The following is an 18,489-nucleotide window of genomic DNA, read 5'->3' on the forward strand; positions in this document are numbered from 1 at the left end:
GAAAGATAAGTTATGGCAGGAAAAGAGGGAATATAGATGTATAAATTCAAGGATTATGTGGAGTAAAATGAGGATTGGATGTGAAAAGTTGATTATAGTAAGTATTTATGCACCTGGAGAAGAAAGAAGTGTAGAGGGGAGAGAGAGATTTTGGGAAATGTTGAGTACATAGGGAGTTTTGAACCAAGTGAGAGTACTTGTGGTTGGGGATCTCAATGCTAAAGTGGGTAAAAATGCTGTGGAGGGAGTAGTAGGTAAATTTGGGGTGCCAGGGGCAAATGAAAATGGGAAGCCTCTAACCCTTTGACTGTTTTGGTCATATATATACGTCTTACAAGCCACTGTTTTTGATGTATATATACTCATAAATTCTAGCGGCTTCAAATCAAGCAGGAGAAAGCTGGTAGGACCACATGTGAGAGAATGGATCTGTGTGGTCAGTGTGCACCATAAAAAAAAATCCTGCAGCACGCAGTGCATGAGAAAAAAAAAAAAACTCCGACCAGTTTTTTAATTAAAATGCCGACTTTGTGGTCTATTTTCGTATAGTATTTATGATTGTATTCTCATTTTCTTGGTCTCATTTGATAGAATGGAAAACATATTATAGAAATAGAGGCGATTGTGATTGATTTTACTATGAAAAGAACCTTGAAATGGAGCTCAGAGTAGGGGAAATGTTTGATTTTTGCCGATGTTCAGAAGTAAACATAAGATGTCATTTTCCAATAAATGTCCAAGTAGCCATCCTAATATGCAGTCATGAATGGGGTTGACATTATTTATACAATTATTACAATATTGCAGTAGTCTGCATAACAGTAAATCTTCTATTTTTTGTTTGAATAAAAATTCAAAATAGAAGGCAAGAGTAATATCAGAGGGGCCTGGAGACATGATTGATGAACAAAGAAAATGTTATTTTAGAGGCAGGAATATCTGCATTGTTCATTCTGGACCCTATTTTAAAATTGTCATTTTTTTTTAATTTTCATGAAATTGGCCAAATTGCAAATTTCTGACCATGTTATTGGGCAGTTGAAATTGGTAAATGGGCAGTTTCTTGTACTCAATCAATAGAAATAATGGAGTTCGAAAGAAATAGCTATGAGTTTGGTCGCCTGGAACAATGGAATTAGCCGAAAATAGGACTCAAAGTGGGCGGAATCGCCGATTCGTAAATATTGCCGAGGTTGCTAACTTCGCGAGAGAGTAATTCTGTCAGTTTTCCATCAAATTTTGTTCTTTTGGTGTCATTACAATCGGGAAAAGATTCTCTATCATTTCATAAGAAAAAATAATTTTCTTTTTTTTTTTTGGGGAAATTTTGCGACACCAGGAGACACCTCAGGATTGGGGGTTGCGACGGTCAAGGGGTTAATTGAGCTATGTGTAGAAAGAGGTTTGGTAATAAGTAATACATATTTTATGAAAAAGAGGATAAATAAGTATACAAGGTATGCTTAGCACGTAATGAAAGTAGTTTGTTAGATTATGTATTGGTGGACAAAAGGTTGATGGGTAGGCTTCAGGAGGAAGTTAAGGTGAAATATAAGCAACTATTGGCAGAAGGGTGGACTAGTGCAAGTATGAGTAGTGGGGGGGGGGGTCAAGAGGGCTAGGATAGTTTTAAAAATGCAGTATAGGTCCTCCATCACAAATCTGGCATCAGTGGGGCCTGTAGTGTGCTGGATTACTGAGTTTGCCGAATTACAGAGTGGTTAGGTTAGAATACACTTAATAAAATTAACCAACTTGACTTACACAAAGTTCATTGAACATCGGCAAAAATTGAACATTTTCGCTACTTCGAGCTCAATTTCAAGGTACGTTTCGTCATGAAAGAATCAAAATCATGTCTGTTTCTGTAATATATCTTCCTTTCTATCAAATGAGTCCCAAAAAATGAGAATACAACCACAAAAACCATAGGAAAATATACTGTAAAGAGGCGGCTAATGGCTGAGAAGTGAACTCCCTTATTTATTGTCCGTCTTTTTTATTTTTGTTGTACGTTAAGAAGCATCTTTCCATCATATATTGCCCAAGTTTCAATAAGATAGCTTGACAAACAACCGAGAAAAAAAAAATATTTACCAAAAATCATATATGGCAAGTCCAAGCCAGGTACTGGAAATAAGTCACTTTGTCTGACTTTTCTGGGTTACCCTAGGTTCTCTATACATACACTGCTATGAATGATAATCTATGTAACTGTATTTGTTTATACGTGAGTAAACTTATTTACTTCTAGTCTTTCAACTGAGTACAAGAAACTGCCCATTCACTTATTTCAACTACCCAATAAAGTGGTCAGAAATTGGCAATTTGGCCAATTTCACACAAATTTCAAGAGATGCCAATTACAAAATAGGGTCCAGAATAAACAATGCAGACATTCCTGGGACTAAAATAACATTTTCTCTGTTCATTAGTCACGGCTACAGACCCCTCTTATATTACTCTTGCTTACCATTTGAAATTTTTATTCACAAAAAAATAGAAGATTTAATGTTATACAGACTGCTGCATTATTGTAATAATTCTATAAATAATGTCAGCCCATTCTTGACTCTGTGTTGGAATTTAGACTGGCAGGCAGACAGGTATTGGACGGTGACGTCATTTGTTTACTCTTGAGATTCGCTAAAGAATAGAACATTTTCGCTACTGTGAGTGCAATTTCAAGGTACTTTTCGTCATGAAAGCAATCAAAATTATATCTATTTCTGTAATATATCTTTCATTCTATCAAATGAGACCGAAAAAATGAGAATATAACCATAAAAACCATACAGAAATACAGTGGACCCCTGGTTAACGATATTTTTTCATTCCAGAAGTATGTTCAGGTGCCAGTACTGACCGAATTTGCTCCCATAAGGAATATTGTGAAGTAGATTAGTCCATTTCAGACCCCCAAACATACACGTACAAACGCACTTACATAAATACACTTACATAATTGGTCGCATTGGGAGGTGATCGTTAAGCAGGGGTCCACTGTATACCGCTAAGCGGCCACTAATGGTTGAGAAGTGAACTCCACTATTTATGGTCTGATTTCTTTCATTTTTGGTGTACGTTAAGAAGTATCTTTCCATCATACATTGCCCAGGTTTGAATAAGATAACCCAACAAACAACTGAGAAAATAATATTAATAATAATAATAATAAGGTGAATGTATTCAGATATTTGGGAGTGGACGTGTCAGTGGATGGGTCTATGAAAGATGAGGTGAATCATAGAATTGATGAGGGGAAAAGGGTGAGCGGTGCACTTAGGAGTCTGTGGAGACAAAGAACTTTGTCCTTGGAGGCAAAGAGGGGAATGTATGAGAGTATAGTTTTACCTACGCTCTTATATGGGTGTGAAGCATGGGTGATGAATGTTGCAGCGAGGAGAAGGCTGGAGGAAGTGGAGATGTCATGTCTGAGGGCAATGTGTGGTGTAAATGTAATGCAGAGAATTCGTAGTTTGGAAGTTAGGAGGAGGTACGGGATTGCCAAAACTGTTGTCCAGAGGGCTGAGGAAGGGTTGTTGAGGTGGTTCGGACATGTAGAGAGAATGGAGTGAAACAGAATGACTTCAAGAGTGCATCAGTCTGTAGTGGAAGGAAGGCGGGGTAAGGGTTGGCCTAGGAAAGGTTGGAGGGAGGAGGTAAAGGAGGTTTTGTGTGCGAGGGGCTTGGACTTCCAGCGGGCATGCGTGAGCGTGTTTGATAGGAGTGAATGGAGACAAATGTTTTTAATACTTGACGTGCTGTTGGAGTGTGAGCAAAGTAACATTTATGAAGGGATTCAGGGAAACTGGCAGGCTGGACTTGAGTCCTGGAGATGGGAAGTACAGTGCCTGCACTCTAAAGGAGGGGTGTTAATGTTGCAGTTTAAAAACTGTAGTGTAAAGCACCCTTCTGGCAAGACAGTGATGTCTGGCCAATTCCCACCTGCCTTGGTGGGAATTGGGCAGTGTGCTAATAATAAAAAAAAAATTATCTTTATTTACTACACGTACATGTACATGGTATACAGACCATTGCTAACATCAGTGACATACTACCGTATAGAAAGCCACTTGTTATGCAGAGTATTTCAAGAAAATTAGTTCAGTGTCCCAGGATAACACCCACACTAGTCGACTAACACCCAGGTACCCATTTACTGATGGGGAAACATAGACAACAGGTGTAAAGAAACACGCCTGTTTCTACCCTGGCTGGGAATCGAATATTTACCAAAAATCATATATGGCTAACCCAAGCCAGGTACTAGAAATAAGCCACGTTGACTTTTTTGGGTTATCCTAGGTTCTCTACACATATGCTGCTATGTGTGATAATCTATATAGAGAAAATAACTTTTTTGTTTCAGGTTTATGGTGCAGTACGAGTGTATATCACAGTTACCCCTGTGCTACACTCCGTTTTCTCTAATATAAGCCCCCTAGACAGGGATAGGGGAATGGTTGTATTTGTATATCATATCCTCTTCATACCTCCGTCGAACTGCTTGATGTTATGCCAAATATTATTTATTCTGGAGTATTTAACATGTTTTATGCTATTTATATTGTTTATTATGTCATATTAGATCAACTGTGATAGGAAATAAGCTGTAGTGTTGATATTAGCATAATACTGTACTAAAGCATATTCTCCTGCATCATGAGACTGAGCTCATGGCAACCGACAGTGGCTTCAAAGCCACCTTATCTTTAATGGATAATGTACTGTGTCGGTGCTTTACATAATGAGAAACATTTCTTTTATTCATGGGAACCATGGATAGGGCTAAAAGCAAGCAGGTTAAAACAATAAATGGAGAAAAAGAAATTGGAATGACTTGTGCAGCAAGTAGCGCCACCAAACAGTACCAGCAGGTTGGTGTGGCGATCCTGGAAATTTGAAATTATGTTAGCCAAATATACAGGGTCTAAAGCCAGCAACAAACAACAAAATACCTTTCATCCGTGGACTGCTTGCAGAGGCAAAGGCAATGTTGGCGGCTTTCACTGAGACCCACATAAAGGATCACTTGGACAACGAAATATGGATCCCAGGTTACAACCTATACAGATGTGACAGAGTGAACAGGCAAAAGGGGGGGATTGGCCTGTACATTGCAGAGTCACTTGTTTCCACAGAACTGCTTAATGCCTCAAATGATGTAGTGGAAGTTTTAGCAGTAAAGGTCGAGAACCAAAACCTAGTCATTGTGGTAGTCTACAAGCCTCCGGATGCAACATCCCAGCAATTCCAGGAACAGCTGTTAAAAATTGACCACTGTCTGGAAAATCTTCCAGCTCCTGCACCCAACATCTTGCTCCTGGGGGATTTCAACTTAAGGCACCTAAAATGGAGGAATATAGCAAATAATATTGTTGCAGTAATAACACCAGGAGGCAGCTCTGATGAAAACTCACACTCACACGAGCTTTTAAATCTCTGCACAAAATTCAATTTAAACCAGCAAATAATAGAGCCTACTAGACTGGAGAATACACTAGACCTCATCTTCACTAACAATGATGATCTGATAAGAAATGTCACCATATCAAAAACAATATACTCAGATCACAACATAATTGAGGTTCAGACATGTATGCATGGAGCCCCAGACCGACATAATGAGACTAGTCACGAGGGAGCATTCACCAAATTCAACTTCAATAACAAAAACATAAAGTGGGACCAAGTAAACCAAGTCCTAACCGATATAAGCTGGGAAGATATACTAAGCAACACAGACCCCAACTTATGCCTAGAACAGATTAACTCGGTGGCACTCGATGTATGCACAAGGCTTATTCCTCTAAGAAAAAGGAGGAGTAGATGTAAAATAGAAAGAGACAGGCGCTCCCTTTACAGGCGACGGAAAAGAATAACAGAACGGCTAAAAGAGGTCAATATATCTGAAATGCGTAGGGAGACACTGGTCAGAGAAATAGCAAGCATCGAACTTAAGCTAAAAGAATCCTTTAGGAGTCAGGAATCGCGGGAAGAACTAAAAGCCATAAATGAAATCGAAAGAAACCCAAAGTATTTCTTCTCCTATGCCAAATCAAAGTCGAGAACAACGTCCAGTATTGGGCCCCTACTTAAACAAGATGGGTCCTACACAGATGACAGCAAGGAAATGAGTGAGCTACTCAAGTCCCAATATGACTCAGTTTTTAGCAAGCCGCTAACCAGACTGAGAGTCGAAGATCAAAATGAATTTTTTATGAGAGAGCCACAAAATTTGATTAACACAAGCCTATCCGATGTTATCCTGACGCCAAATGACTTCGAACAGGTGATAAATGACATGCCCATGCACTCTGCCCCAGGGCCAGACTCATGGAACTCTGTGTTCATCAAGAACTGCAAGAAGCCCCTATCACGAGCCTTTTCCATCCTATGGAGAGGGAGCATGGACACGGGGGTCGTCCCACAGTTACTAAAAACAACAGACATAGCCCCACTCCACAAAGGGGGCAGAACTACAGACCAATAGCACTAACATCCCATATCATAAAAATCTTTGAAAGGGTCCTAAGAAGCAAGATCACCACCCATCTACACAACCCAGGGCAACATGGGTTTAGAACAGGTCGCTCCTGTCTGTCTCAACTATTGGATCACTACGACAAGGTCCTAAATGCACTAGAAGACAAAAAGAATGCAGATGTAATATATACAGACTTTGCAAAAGCCTTCGACAAGTGTGACCATGGCATAATAGAGCACAAAACGCGTGCTAAAGGAATAACAGGAAAAGTCGGTCGATGGATCTATAATTTCCTCACTAACAGAACACAGAGAGTAGTCGTCAACAGAGTAAAGTCCGAGGCAGCTACGGTGAAAAGCTCTGTTCCACAAGGCACAGTACTCGCTCCCATCTTGTTCCTCATCCTCATATCCGACATAGACAAGGATGTCAGCCACAGCACCGTGTCTTCCTTTGCAGATGACACCCGAATCTGCATGACAGTGTCTTCCATTGCAGACACTGCAAGGCTCCAGGCGGACATCAACCAAATCTTTCAGTGGGCTGCAGAAAACAATATGAAGTTCAACGATGAGAAATTTCAATTACTCAGATATGGTAAACACGAGGAAATTAAATCTTCATCAGAGTACAAAACAAATTCTGGCCACAAAATAGAGCGAAACACCAACGTCAAAGACCTGGGAGTGATTATGTCGGAGGATCTCACCTTCAAGGACCATAACATTGTATCAATCGCATCTGCTAGAAAAATGACAGGATGGATAATGAGAACCTTCAAAACTAGGGAGGCCAAGCCCATGATGACACTCTTCAGGTCACTTGTTCTATCTAGGCTGGAATATTGCTGCACACTAACAGCACCTTTCAAGGCAGGTGAAATTGCCGACCTAGAAAATGTACAGAGAACTTTCACGGCGCGCATAACGGAGATAAAACACCTCAATTACTGGGAGCACTTGAGGTTCCTAAACCTGTATTCCCTAGAACGCAGGAGGGAGAGATACATGATTATATACACCTGGAAAATCCTAGAGGGACTAGTACCGAACTTGCACACGAAAATCACTCACTACGAAAGCAAAAGACTTGGCAGACGATGCACCATCCCCCCAATGAAAAGCAGGGGTGTCACTAGCACGTTAAGAGACCATACAATAAGTGTCAGGGGCCCGAGACTGTTCAACTGCCTCCCAGCACACATAAGGGGGATTACCAACAGACCCCTGGCAGTCTTCAAGCTGGCACTGGACAAGCACCTAAAGTCAGTTCCTGATCAGCCGGGCTGTGGCTCGTATGTTGGTTTGCGTGCAGCCAGCAGCAACAGCCTGGTTGATCAGGCTCTGATCCACCAGGAGGCCTGGTCACAGACCGGGCCGCGGGGGCATTGACCCCCGGAACTCTCTCCAGGTAAACTCCAGGAATAACTGAAGGAACCGAATAACTGATTGCCGGATTTGTGATGGCAGACCTGTAGTAATTTCATGCACTGGCCAGAGAGGTATAACTTCTTTCAGGAGTAAAGAAGAGGAGGATGCGAGTGTGGGAGAGGTGCACGAGGCATTATGAAGAATGAAAGGGGGTAAAGTAGCTGGAACTGATGGGATTATAACAGAAATATTAAAAGTGGGCGGGAGGGGGATATAGTGTTAGAGTGGTTGGTATTTTTGTTTAATAAATGTATGAAAGAAGGGAAGATACCTAGGGATTGGAAGAGAGTGTGTATAGTTCCTTTATATAAAGGGAAGGGGACAAAAGAGATTGTAAAAATTGTAGAGGAATAAGTTTACTGAGTATACCAGATAAAGTGTATGGTAGAGTTGCTATTGAAAGAATTAGAGGTGAGTCAGAGAGTAGGATTGCAGATGAGCAAGGAGGCTTTAGAGTGGGTAGGGGATGTGTAGATCAAGTGTTTACATTGAAGCATATATGTGAACAGTATCTAGATAAAGGTAGGGAAGTTTTCATTGCATTTATGGATTTAGAAAAGGCATGTGATTAGAGTGGATAGGGGAGCAATGTGGCAGATGTTGCAAGTGTATGGAATAGGTAGTAAGTTGTTAAATGTTGTAAAGAGTTTTTATGAAGATAGTGAGGCTCAGGTTAGGGTGTGTAGGAGAAAGGGAGATTACTTCCCAGTAAAAGTAGGTCTTAGACAGGGATGTACATATACTGTCAGCATGGCTGTTTAATATATTTATAGATGGGGTTGTAAAAGGAGTATATGCTAGGGTGTTGGAGAGAGGGGGGTGGGATTAAATTATAGGGAATGAAATACAAAATGGGAGTTGACACGGTTACTTTTTGCTGATTTCGGAGATTCTAAAGAAAAGTTGCAAAGGTTAGTGGACGAGTTTGGGAGGGTGTGTAAAGGTAAAAAATTGAAAGTGAACATAGATAAGAGTAAGGTGATGAGGGTATCAAATGATTTAGATAAAGAAAAAAATGGATATCACATTTGAGAGAGAAAGTATGGAAGAAGTGAATGCTTTTAGATATTTGGGAGTTGAGTTTTCAGTGGATGGGTTTATGAAAGATGAGGTTAACCACAGAACTGATGAAGGAAGAAAGGTGAGTGGTGCATTGAGGTATCTGTGGAGACAAAAAACGTTATCCATGGAGGCAAGGAAGGGAATGTACAAAAGTATAGTGGTACCAACACTCTTATATGGATGTGAAGCTTGGGTTGCAAATGCTGCAGTGAGGAGGCAGCTGGAGGCAGTGGAGATGTCCTGTCTAAGGGCAATGTGGGGTGTAAATATTATGCAGAGAATTCAGAGTGTCGAAATTAGGAAGTGTGGAGTTACTAAAAGTATGTCATTGCTGAAGAGGGGTTGTTGAGGTGGTTTGGTCATTTAGAAAGAATGGATCAATGCAGAATGACTTGGAGAGCATATGAATCTGTAGGGAAAGGAAAGCAAGGTAGGGGTCATCCTCAAAAAGAAAAAGGTTGAAAGGGGTAAAGAAGGTTTTGTGGGCGAGGGGCTTGGACTTCTATTAAACGTGTGAGCGTGTTGGGTAGAAGTGAATGGAGATGAATGGTTTTTGGGACCTGACAAGCTGTTGCAGTGTGAGCAGGGTAATATTTTATGAAGGGATTCAGGGAAACCAGTTAGCCGGACTTGAGTCCTGGAAATGGGAAGTATAATGCCTGCACTTTAAAGGAGGGGTTTGGGATATTGGCAGTTTGGAGGGACTTCTAAACTGCCATATCTAAGCGCCTCTGCAAAGACAGTGATTATGTATGAGTAAGGTGAAAGTGTTGAATGATAATGAAAGTATTTTTCTTTTTTGGGATTTTCTTTCTTTTTGGGTCACCCTGCCTTGGTGGGAGATGACCGACGTGTTGAAAAAATAATAATAATCATAATAACAGTTACTTGAAGCATGGTGTAAGATGAATGTCCTCTAAGAAAAAGGAGGAGTAGATGTAAAATAGAAAGAGACAGGCACTCCCTTTACAGGTGACGGAAAAGAATAACAGAGCGGCTAAAAGAGGTCAGTATATCTGAAATGCGTAGGGAGACACTGGTCAAAGAAATAGCAAGCATCGAACTTAAGCTAAAGGAATCTTATAGGAGTCAGGAATCGCGGGAAGAACTAAAAGCCATAAATGAAATCGAAAGAAACCCAAAGTATTTCTTCTATGCCAAATCAAAGTCGAGAACAACGTCCAGTATTGGGCCCCTACTTAAACAAGATGGGTCCTACACAGATGACAGCAAGGAAATGAGTGAGCTACTCAAGTCCCAATATGACTCAGTTTTTAGCAAGCCGCTAACCAGACTGAGAGTCGAAGATCAAAATTAATTTTTTATGAGAGAGCCACAAAATTTGGTTAACACAAGCCTATCCGATGTTATCCTGATGCCAAATGACTTCGAACAGGCGATAAATGACATGCCCATGCACTCTGCCCCAGGGCCAGACTCATGGAACTCCGTGTTCATCAAGAACTGCAAGAAGCCCCTATCACAAGCCTTTTCCATCCTTTGGAGATGGAGCATGGACACGGGGGTCGTCCCACAGTTACTAAAAACAACAGACATAGCCCCACTCCACAAAGGGGGCAGTAAAGCAACAGCAAAGAACTACAGACCGATAGCACTAACATCCCATATCATAAAAATCTTTGAAAGGGTCCTAAGAAGCAAGATCACCACCCATCTAGAAACCCATCAGTTACACAACCCAGGGCAACATGGGTTTAGAACAGGTCGCTCCTGTCTGTCTCAACTATTGGATCACTACGACAAGGTCCTAAATGCACTAGAAGACAAAAAGAATGCAGATGTAATATATACAGACTTTGCAAAAGCCTTCGACAAGTGTGACCATGGCGTAATAGTGCACAAAATGCGTGCTAAAGGAATAACAGGAAAAGTCGGTCGATGGATCTATAATTTCCTCACTAACAGAACACAGAGAGTAGTCGTCAACAGAGTAAAGTCCGAGGCAGCTACGGTGAAAAGCTCTGTTCCACAAGGCACAGTACTCGCTCCCATCTTGTTCCTCATCCTCATATCCGACATAGACAAGGATGTCAGCCACAGCACCGTGTCTTCCTTTGCAGATGACACCCGAATCTGCATGACAGTGTCTTCCATTGCAGACACTGCAAGGCTCCAGGCGGACATCAACCAAATCTTTCAGTGGGCTGCAGAAAACAATATGAAGTTCAACGATGAGAAATTTCAATTACTCAGATATGGTAAACACGAGGAAATTAAATCTTCATCAGAGTACAAAACAAATTCTGGACACAAAATAGAGCGAAACACCAACGTGAAAGACCTGGGAGTGATCATGTCGGAGGATCTCACCTTCAAGGACCATAACATTGTATCAATCGCATCTGCTAGAAAAATGACAGGATGGATAATGAGAACCTTCAAAACTAGGGAGGCCAAGCCCATGATGACACTCTTCAGGTCACTTGTTCTATCTAGGCTGGAATATTGCTGCACACTAACAGCACCTTTCAAGGCAGGTGAAATTGCCGACCTAGAAAATGTACAGAGAACCTTCACGGCGCGCATAACGGTGATAAAACACCTCAATTACTGGGAGCGCTTGAGGTTCCTAAACCTGTATTCCCTGGAATGCAGGCGGGAGAGGTACATGATTATATACACCTGGAAAATCCTAGAGGGACTAGTACCGAACTTGCACACGAAAATCACTCACTACGAAAGCAAAAGACTTGGCAGACGATGCAACATCCCCCCAATGAAAAGCAGGGGTGTCACTAGCACGTTAAGAGACCATACAATAAGTGTCAGGGGCCTGAGACTGTTCAACTGCCTCCCAGCATACATAAAGGGGATTACCAACAGACCCCTGGCAGTCTTCAAGCTGGCACTGGACAAACACTTAAAGTCGGTTCCTGACCAGCCGGGCTGTGGCTCGTACGTTGGTTTGTGTGCAGCCAGCAGCAACAGCCTGGTTGATCAGGCTCTGATCCACCAGGAGGCCTGGTCACAGACTGGGCCGCGGGGGCGTTGACCCCCAGAACTCTCTCCAGGTAAACTCCAGGTAAACTGCTGACAGTGCAGCAGTGGTGACATTTGTTGAGCATGCACTGCCTTGGCTTTACAGTGGACCCTCGTTTTTCGTAATTAATCCGTTCCAGAGAGTGTGACTATTATCGAAATTGAGATTTACGAATCCATTTTCCCCATAAGAAACAATGTAAATCCAATTAATTCGTTCCAGACACCCAGAAGTATCAACAAAAAATTTTTTTTTACCTTAAAGATAGATTTACATGCACAAAAGAATGAACATTCAACATGACAGTTACATTTATTGAAGGCTGTTGTTGATGAATGGAAGACAGGGAGGAGGAGAGAGGGAAGAGAGGTTATTGTTTGGAAGGGGAATCCCCCTCCATAAGGACTCTAGGTCACTTCAGGGGTCACTTCCCTAGTTTAAATATAGATTTACATGCAGAAAAGAATGCTAGATAAATGTAAAGCACTAATAATATGTATAAATGAACACTTAACATCACACTTACCTTTATTGAAGACCCTTGGTGTATGGCAGATGGGGCAGAGGGAGGGGAGGCGAGTTTATTTTTGGAGAATATGACACTAATATCAACTCTATGGCTTATTTATCTATCACAATTCAACTAATATGACATAAATAATATTAATAACATAGAAACATGAAATATACTCTAGAATGAATAAAATAAGTCATTATGAATGTCAGAAGAGGTGTACTGCTGGTGTTGCTGGGTGTATAAGGGCCACAGAGAGCATAAGCCGTCCATAATGGTGAAACAGCAGCTGAGGCAGCGGTGTTTTCTGTAGCCCTATATAACTCCAACAACATTGGAGGAGTTAGTAGAATCGCTGAATCACTGAAGAAGGCACCCTCTACCACCATCACAGCCACTACCATCATCACAACCACTACCACCCTCTACCACCACCTTCTACCACCATCACTACCACCTTCTACCACCATCACTACCACCCTCTACCACTATCACAACCACTACCACCCTCTACCACCATCACTACCACCCTCTACCACCACCACTTTTGTATTTTTCTACAAACTTTTTTTTAAATTATATGTGTTTTTCACATTCCTTACCAAAGGGCTGGCACTAGAAACTTTCTTTGGAGCCACGGTGACTTATTTAGCAGTTGCAAGCACTAAAACGAATGGAATATTATGAAATGTATCGTATGAACTCGTGAGATCATCCTCACTCACTGATAAACAATGGCACACTGGCTGGGAATGGAGTGTGAGGCGGCTTTGGGCTGTGTGTACGCGTCCCAGACGAACGACTATTTGTGAGTCAAACAATGATTTGCAGGTCAATTTTTGATGAAAAAAAGTTACGATTTCTAAAAATTATGACTTTCAAGCCTTACGAAAAACGAGGGTCCACTATTTGTTTTCACTGTTATACATAAACATGTCTGTCTATCTGTCTAGTTATCTATCTGTCTCTCTGTCCTGCTTATCTGTCTTTCTGTCTCTCTGTCTGCTTGTCTCTTTTTCTGTCTCTCTCTGTCTCAGAGAGAGCCATGCATGCACCAACAGGTACTACATATGACACAGACGTCTGATTCCTGAACAAGTGAAAATACATATTACCTGCAAGTCATGCTTACTATGCATTATATCTACAAGCACAGTTTAGCACTTTGTCTGGATTTTTTGTGTTATCCTAGGTAATTTACACTATGTATAATTATATTTATGTGTACCTGTGAGACAAAGACAGATAGACAGAGACAGATATAGATACAGACAGGCAGACAGAGATAAACCATACTACGGGTGGGGTTTGATCCCGCGGTCAGAGAGTCTCAAAACTCCAGACTGTCACGTTAGCCACTTGACCAGCTAGCCACAATAAGATTCGTCCAACTAGGTATATTTCTACACCATAGGCTTTGAGGGGACTTGAGCTAGAGTTCGTCACAGCCACGCTAGCTGGAGATTCATCTGTAAAAACCTGCATTTGTGGTCACAGTGGTGCCTATGCTAACCTTCCTATGGTGCAGAAATATACCTAGTTGGACGAATCTTATTGTGGCTAGCTGGTCCAGTGGCTAACGCGACGGTCTGGAGTTTTGAGACTCTGACTGCGGGATCAAATCCCACCCATGGTATGGTTTGTTTGCAATCGTGTCATTACGATTTCGTGAGTCATAGACAGAGATAGAGACAGTCAAAGTCAATCAGTCAACCAGCCGGCCAACCAGCTGGTCAGTCAGCCAGCCGCCGCCCAGCCATGTTGTTTACACAAACCCATGATATCTTCCCCACCACAGATGCTCCTTTCTGCAATACCCACACTGCCTTCCCCACCACCTACATGCAAGTAAGTCACTTTGACTTTTTTGGGTTATCCTAGGTAATCTACACATATGTTATGTTTACACAAACCCACGCATCCTTCCCCATCACTGACACTAACTTCCCAACCACCCACACTGTCTTCCCCACCACCCACATGCAAATAAGTCACTTTGTCTGACTTTTTTGGTGGAAAGTTGATAATGGTGTGGGTTTTCATCACTATTTCTGGTATCCTGGTCATTACTTTCTGTCACAAACTCCTCATAACCATTAGTTTCATCTTCAGTGACACATCAGTCTGTTAGAACTATCACTTGGGAAGGAGAGGGTCCTAATTTGCCAGAGAGTGAGGTATTCCTTACCGCTTGGCTTGGTGACCAAGGCGCACTGAATTACCACTCCCACAATGCAATCGGGTGCCCCAACTTTTTTCCTACTGCACACACTCACCACACAAACCTATTCTTTCACATGTAGGCCTACCAGCTTTCTCCTGCTCAATTTGAAGGCGCTAGGATTTTGCCGTACAAGTATGGGACCGACCCTGGGTGTTAAGCTGTACATGTACGGGACCGACCCTGAAAGGGTTGAATTCAAGGTTTGAGGTGATTGGCCATGGTAGATCCCCAAGCACAAATACCATAGATGAGGTAAAGGTATATTAGAGAATGATATAAGGTAAGGAGGGCCCTTTGGGGTACACAGTATTGTATCTTCGAAAGGATTCCTGTTGTTTTCTAAACTTTCTTAGTTATATGCTGAATGTGGGTCTGATATTTAAGATTACAGTCCAGGTGGAGACCTAGAAATCTGCCCTCAGTGTGTCTTGTAATGGGCAAACCATTTATCAATATGTTTAGCTGGATATTTGATGCTCTGTTTCCAAAAAGCATGAAGTAGGTTTTGTCTGTATTGAGAGTAAGTTTGTTGGTCGTCATCCAGTTTGATATTTCATGTAGCTCACTGTTTACAGCGTTACTAAGTATAGCCGGGTTTGGGTGGGAGAAGACACAAGTGTCATCCGTGAATAGAACTGGTTTAAGGAGTCACGATGCATTTGGGAGGTTACTGATATAAATTAAAAGGAGTAGAGGACCTAGGACACTTCCCTGTGGCACTCCAGCAACTACAGGCTGAGTATTGGAGGTCACACCATTTGTGTATACATACTGGTGTCTACCACTAAGATAAGATTTTAGGTAGTTGAGTGTCCTCTGACCCCGTAATGCTCAAGTTTTAAGTGCAAGATATTGTGGTCTACTGTATCAAATGCTTTCTGTAGGTCTATGAAGAGCCACAGAAGATATTCATTTTTGTCAATTGCTGTGTATAGGAATCTGAGTATCTGAAAAATTGCATCATCTGGGCTTTTTTTTGGCCTAAACCCAAACTGGCAGGGGTTCAGTATGTTATGGGAAAGGAGGTAGGAGTAGATTTGTTTATGTATTATTTTTTCAAAGATTTTTCAGAACAAAGGCAAATTAGATATTGGTCAGTAGTTATTTAGTTCTGTAGGATCACCTCCTTTGTGGATCAGGGTGACCCTTGCCATCTTAAGTATGGATGGTAATGTAGAAAATTCAACAGATTTGTAAGTGTTACAAAAATGGGGGGACAGCACATGAGTAGGATACCAATGATTGCATCAAAAGGAGAGAAAGACCTAGAGATAGTCATAACACTGAACCTGTCATTGAAGACACATAAACTGAATGTCAGTGACATATGTAACACTGGAATGTCTTAGGAGAGGCCTTCAATGAATTTCAACTTTAATTCTTTTAAGGATGGAAGTTATATTATTTAAAAAAGTGTTCTGGCTTATAAAGTAATTCTGCACTTTTAACATTAAAAAATTAATAGGGTACAACCCTACATACTAAGATAAACCTATATTTAAAACATTCAAAATAACAAGCACACAACAAAATCCCCTCCCATATCAAAAACAATATATGTACTACTCAGATCACAACATAATAGAGGTTCAGACATATGCGCGGAGCCACAGACCAACAAAATGTGATCAGTCACGAGGGAGCCTTCACCAAATTCAGCTTCAATAACAAGAACATAAAGTGGGACCAAGTAAACCAAGTCCTAAATGATATAAGCTGGGAAGATAGCCTAAGCAACACAGACCCCAACCTAAGGCTAGAACAGATTAACTCTGTGGCACTTGATGTATGCTCCTTAAGAAAAAGGAGAAGATGTACACTAGAAAGAGAAAGGTACTCCCTTTACAGGCAAAGGCAAAGAATAACGGAGCAACTAAAAGAGGCCAATATATCTGCAATACGTAGGAAGACACTGGTCAGAGTAATAGCAAACATTGAACTAAAGTTAAAAGAATCCTACAGGAGCCAAGAATTGCTGGAAGAACTAAAAGCCATAAATAAAATCTAAAGAAACGGAAAGTATTTCTTCTCTTATGCCAAATCAGTCAAGAACAACATCCAGTATTGGGCCCCTACTTAAACAAGATGGGTCCCACACAGATGACAGCAAGGAAATGAGTGAGCTACTCAAGTCCCAATATGACATGGTTTTTAGCGAGCTGCTAACCAGACTGAGAGTTGAAGATCTATATGAATTTTTTATGAGAGAACCACAGAATTGGGTAAGCACAAGCCTATCTGACATTATCCTGATGCCAAATGACTTCGAGCAGGCGAGAAATGACATGCCCATGCACTTTGCCCCAGGCCCAGACTCATGGAACTCCATATTCATCATGAACTGCAAGAAGCCCCTATCACATGCTTATAACATCATATGGAGAGGGAGCATGGACCATGGGATCGTCCCACAGTTACTAAAAACAACAGACATAACCCCACTCCACAAAGGGGGCAGTAGAGCAATAGCAAAGAACTACAGACCGATAATTCTAACATCCCATATCATAATCTGTGAAAGGGTTTTGAAAGGGTTCTAAGAAGCAAGATCGCCACCCATCTAGATACTCATAAGTTACACAACCCAGGGCAGCATGAGTTTAGAGCAGGTTGCTCCTGTCTGTCCCAACTACTGGACCACTACGACAAGGTCCTGGATGCTCTAGAAGACAAACAGAATGCAGTTGTAATATATGCAGACTTTGCAAAAGCCTTCAACAAGTGTGACCATGGAGTGAAAAGCACACAAAATGCATGATACAGGAATAACAGGAAAAGTTGGTAGATGGATCTATAATTTCCTGACAAATACAACACAAAAAGTAGTTGTCAACAGAGTAAAGTCTGAGGTGGCTATGGTGAAAAACTTTGTTCCACAAGGCACAATACTCACTCCCATCTTGTTCCTCATCCTAATATCGAATATAGACAGGGATATAAGCCACAGTGCCATGTCTTCCTTTGCAGATGACACCTGATTCTGCATGACAGTGTCCTCCATTGAAGACAAGACACTGCAGGGCTCCAGGCGGACATCAACCAAATCTTTAAATGGGCTGCAGAAAACAATAAGAAGTTCAATGATGAGAAATTTCAACTACTCCAATATGGTAAACGTGAGGAAATTAAAATTTCATCGGAGTATAAAACAAATTCCAACCACACAATAGAGCAAAAAACTAATGTCAAAGACCTGGGAGTGATCATGTCAGAAGATCTCACCTTCAAGGACTATAACATTGTATCAATTGCATCTGTTAGAAAAATGACAGCATGGATCATAAGAACCTTCAAAACTAGGGATGCCAAGCCCATGATGACACTCTTCAGGTAGCTTGTTCTATCTAGGCTAGAATATTGCACACTAACAGCACCTTTCAAGGCAGGTGAAATTGCTGACCTAGAAAATGTACAGAGAACCTTCACGGCACACATAACTGAGTTAAAACACCTCAATTACTGGGAACACTTGAAGTTCCTCAACCTGTACTCCCTAGAATGCAGGTGGGAGAGATACATGATTATTTACGCTTGGAAAATCCTAGGATTAGTACCAAACTTGCACACTTAAATCACTCCCTACTAAAGCAAAAGACTTGGCAGACGATGCAACACCCCCCCAATGAAAAGCAGTGGTGCCACTTGCACATTAAGAGACAACACAGTAAGTGTTAGGGGCCCAGGACTGTTCAATTGCCTCCCAGCATACATAAGGGGGGATTGCCGATAGACCCCTGGCTGTCTTCAAGCAGGCACTGGACAAGCACC

The sequence above is a fragment of the Cherax quadricarinatus genome, chromosome 1 (genome assembly GCF_038502225.1).
Source record: "Cherax quadricarinatus isolate ZL_2023a chromosome 1, ASM3850222v1, whole genome shotgun sequence".
NCBI classification, from domain to species: domain Eukaryota; kingdom Metazoa; phylum Arthropoda; class Malacostraca; order Decapoda; family Parastacidae; genus Cherax; species Cherax quadricarinatus.